Raw genomic sequence first — 4,625 nt, 5'->3', positions numbered from 1 at the left:
TATACGATCTCTCCCACTTTCCCCTCCAGTTTCTAACAAGACATTTTGACATATTCCACCATAAACGAGGGAGGAGAAAGAGAAAATGAAGATACAGTGCGATGAGACAGGTGGAAAATTATTCAGAATCCTCTGATGAATTCTAATTCAAGACGATACAGCCAGGGTACATTTCAACCAATTTCGATCAAACGGATGTGATCTACCATATGTCATAGTGAATGCTAATTGGTCAAGATTCCAGAAGACCTCGCCACTGAGCCATATAGCGAGGATCTAAGGAGAGCATTGGTGCTCCAGGGAAATACCTGACGCCACAATCTATCAGCTGCTGAATGGTAGGCCTTAGGTTCAGATTGGAGTACATTTCAGAACGCATTCCATTTCAGACTGTATACCATTTCAGACTGTATTCCATTTTGGACTGAATTCCAATTTAGACTGTATTGCATTTCAGACTGTATTCAAACTATTTCATTTCAGACTGTATTCCATTTTAGGACTGTATTCCAATTTAGACTGTATTCCATTTCAGACTATTCTATTTCAGACTGTATTCCATTTCAGACTGTATTCAAACTATTTCATTTCAGACTATATTCCATTTCAGACCGTATTCAAACTATTTCATTTCAGACTGTATTCCATTTGAGACTGTATTCCATTTTAGGACTGTATTCCAATTTAGACTGTATTCCATTTAAGACTGTATTCCATTTCAGACTGTATTCAAACTATTTCATTTCAGACTAGGTGGTAGAAGGATTACTGTTATACTATTCCAGGTATTCCTTAAAGAGGTAGGGTTTCAAGTGTCTCCGGAAGTTGGTCGTGGGGGAGCTTGTTCCACCATTGGGGTGCCAGTGCAGCGAATAGCTTTGACTGGACTGAGCGGGAACTGTGCTTCCGTAGAGGTAGGGGGCTAGCAGGCCAGAGGTGGATGAACGTAGTGCCCTCGTTTGGGTGTAGGATCAGAGCCTGAAGGTAAGGAGGTGCTGCTCCCTCACAGCTCCGTAGGCAAGCACCATGGTTTTGTAGTAGATGCGAGCTTCAACTGGGAAGCCAGTGGAGTGTGCGGAGGAGCGGGGTGACATGAGAGAACTTGGGAAGGTTGAACACCAGATGGGCTGCAGCATTCTGGATAAGTTGTAGGGGTTTAATGGCACAGGCAGGGAGCCCAGCCAACAGCGCAGTTGCAGTAATCCAGACGAGAGATGACAAGTGCCTGGATTAGGACCTGTGCTGCTTCCTGTGTAAGGTAGGGTCGTACTCGCGAATGTTGTAGAGCATGAACCTGCAGGATCGGGTCACCGCTTTGATGTTAGGGCAGAGAACGACAGGGTGTTGTCCAGGGTCACGCAAGGTTCCTTGCACCTGGGAGGAGGACACAATGGAGTTGTCAACCGTGATGGCGAGATCATGGAGCGGGCAGTCCTTCCCCGGGAGGAATAGCAGCTCCGTCTTGTCGAGGTTCAGCATGAGGTGGTGATCCGACATCCACACTGATATGTCCGGCCAGACATGCAGAGATGTGATTCGCACCTGGTTATCAGAAGGGGGAAAGGATAACATTAATTGTGTGTCGTCTCCTTAGCAACGATAGGAGAGACCATGTGAGGATATGACAGAGCCAAGTGACTTGGTGTATAGAGAGAATAGGAGAGGGCCTAGAACGAGCCCTGGGGGACACCAGTGGTGAGAGCACGTGGTGCGGAGACAGATTCTCGCCACACCACCTGGTAGGAGCGACCTGTCAGGTAGGACGCAATCCAAGAGTGAGCAGCGCCGGACATGCCCAACTCGGAGAGGGTGGAGAGGAGCATCTGATGGTTCACAGTATCAAAGGCAGCAGATAGGTCTAGAAGGATAAGAGCAGAGGAGAGAGAGTTAACTCTAGCAGTGCGGAGAGCCTCCGTGACACAGAGAAGAGCAGTCTCAGTTGAATGACCAGTCTTGAAACCTGACTGATTTGGATCAAGAAGGTCATTCTGAGAGAGATGGCAGGAGAGTTGGCTAGAGACGGCACACTCAAGAGTTTTGGAGAGAAAAGAAAGAAGGGATACTGGTCTGTAGTTGTTGACATCGGAGGGATCGAGTGTAGGTTTTTTGAGGAGGGGTGCAACTCTCGCTCTCTTGAAGACGGAAGGGACATAGCCAGCGTTCAATGATGAGTTGATGAGCGAGGTGAGGTAAGGGAGAAGGTCTCCGGAAATGGTCTGGAGAAGAGAGGAGGGGATAGGGTCAAGTGGGCAGGTTGTTGGGCGGCCGGCCGTCACAAGTCGCAAGATTTCATCTGGAGAGAGAGGGGAGAAAGAAGTCAAAGCATAGGGTAGGGCAGTGTGAGCAGGACCAGCAGTGTCATTTGACTTAATAAATGAGGATCGGATGTCGTCAACCTTCTTTTCAAAATGGTTGACGAAGTCATCCACAGAGAGGGAGGAGGGAGGGGGAGGAGGAGGAGGAGGAGGATTCAGCAGGGAGGAGAAGGTGGCAAACAGCTTCCTAGGGTTAGAGGCAGAGGCTTGAAATTTAGAGTGGTAGAAAGTGGCTTTAGCAGCAGAAACAGAGGAAGAAAATGTAGAGAGGAGGGAGTGAAAAGATGACAGGTCCGCAGGGAGTCTAGTTTTCCTCCATTTCCGCTCGGCTGCCTGGAGCCCTGTTCTGTGAGCTCGCAATGAGTCGTCAAGCCACGGAGCAGGAGGGGAGGACCGAGCCGGCCGGGAGGGTAGGGGACATAGAGAGTCAAAAGATGCAGAAAGGGGAGGAGAGGAGGGTTGAGTAGGCAGAATCAGGAGATCGGAGGGAGAAGGATTTAGCAGAGGGAAGAGATGATAGGATGGAAGAGGAGAGAGTAGCGGGAGAGAGAGAGAGCAAAGGTTGTGACGGCACATTACCATCTGAGTAGGGGCAGAGTGAGTAGTGTTGGAGGAGAGCGAGAGAGAAAAGGATACAAAGTAGTGGTCGGAGACTTGGAGGGGAGTTGCAGTGAGATTAGTAGAAGAACAGCATCTAGAAAAGATGAGGTCAAGCGTATTGCCTGCCTTGTGAGTAGGGGGGACGGTGAGAGAGTGAGGTCAAAAGAGGAAAGGAGGGAAAGAAGGAGGCAGAGAGAAATGAGTCAAAGGCAGACGTAGGAAGGTTAAAGTCACCCAGAACTGTGAGGGGTGAGCCATCCTCAGGAAAGGAACTTATCAAGGCGTCAAGCTCATTGATGAACTCTCCAAGGGAACCTGGAGGGCGATAAGTGATACAAATGTTAAGCTTGAATGGGCTAGTGACTGTGACAGCATGGAATTCAAATGAGGAGATAAACAGATGGGTCAGGGGGAAAAGAGAGAATGTCCACTTGGGAGAGATGAGGATTCCTGTGCCACCGCCGCGCTGACCAGATGCTCTCGGGGTATGCGAGAACACATGATCAGATGAGGAAAGAGCAGTAGGAGTAGCAGTGTTTTCTGTGGTAATCCATGTTTCCGTCAGCGCCAAGAAGTCGAGGGACTGGAGGGTAGCATAGACTGAGATGAACTCTGCCTTGTTGGCCGCAGAACGGCAGTTCCAGAGGCTGCCGGAGACCAGGAACTCCACGTGGGTCGTGCGCGCAGGGACCACCAGATTATAGTATAGAATAGCGCCTGAGAAGATGGCTGCCGTTTTACAGCCCTCTAACCAATTGTACTATTATGTGTGTTTTTCCGCGTTATTTGTAATTTATTCTGTACATAATTTTTTGCCATCGTCTCTTATAACCAAAAAGAGCTTCTGGATATCAGGACAGCGATTACTCACCTCGTATTGGACGAAGATGTTTTCTTCAACGAGTCGGACGCAAAGGATATCCTACAGACACCGACAAGGCCCAAATCCCTGTCATTCGCAGGTGAAAGAGACGGAGATATCGTGAACGTAGGTCGGGGTGCCTTGTAAGGATCCGACGGCGAGCGAGTAAACTGCCTCCACCATCAAACCTATTAGCCAATGTTCAATCATTTGAGAATAAATTGGATGACCTAAGATTACAGTTATCTTACCAACGGGACATTAAAAACTGTAATATCTTATGTTTCACGAGTCGTGGCTGAACGACGACATGGACAACATACAGCTAGCGGGCTATACGCTACATCGGCAGGATAGAACGGCTGACTCCGGTAAGACAAGGGGTGGCGGTCTGTGTATATTTGTAAACAACAGCTGGTGCACAAAATCAAATACTAAGGAAGTCTCAAGGTTTTGCTCGCCTGAGGTAGATATCTTATGATAAGCTGTAGACCACACTATTTACCAAGAGAGTTTTCATCTATATTTTTCATAGCTGTCTATTTACCACCACAAACCAATGCTGGCATTAAGATTGCACTGAATGAGCTGTATAAGGCCATAAGTGAACAGGAAAACGCTCATCCAGAGGCAGTGCTCCTAGTGGCTGGGGACTTTAATGCAGGGAAACTTAAATCCGTTCTACCTCATTTCTACCAGCATGTTAAATGTGCAACCAGAGGAAAAAAAACTCTGGACCACCTTTACTCCACACACAGAGACGCATACAAAGCTCTCCCTCGCCCTCCATTTGGCAAATCTGACCATAACTCTATCCTCCTGATTCCTGCTTATAAGCAAACACTAAA

This window comes from Coregonus clupeaformis, unplaced genomic scaffold (assembly GCF_020615455.1).
Source record: "Coregonus clupeaformis isolate EN_2021a unplaced genomic scaffold, ASM2061545v1 scaf0311, whole genome shotgun sequence".
In the NCBI taxonomy this organism is placed as follows: Eukaryota; Metazoa; Chordata; class Actinopteri; order Salmoniformes; family Salmonidae; genus Coregonus; species Coregonus clupeaformis.
This window is presented reverse-complemented; position numbering follows the sequence as displayed.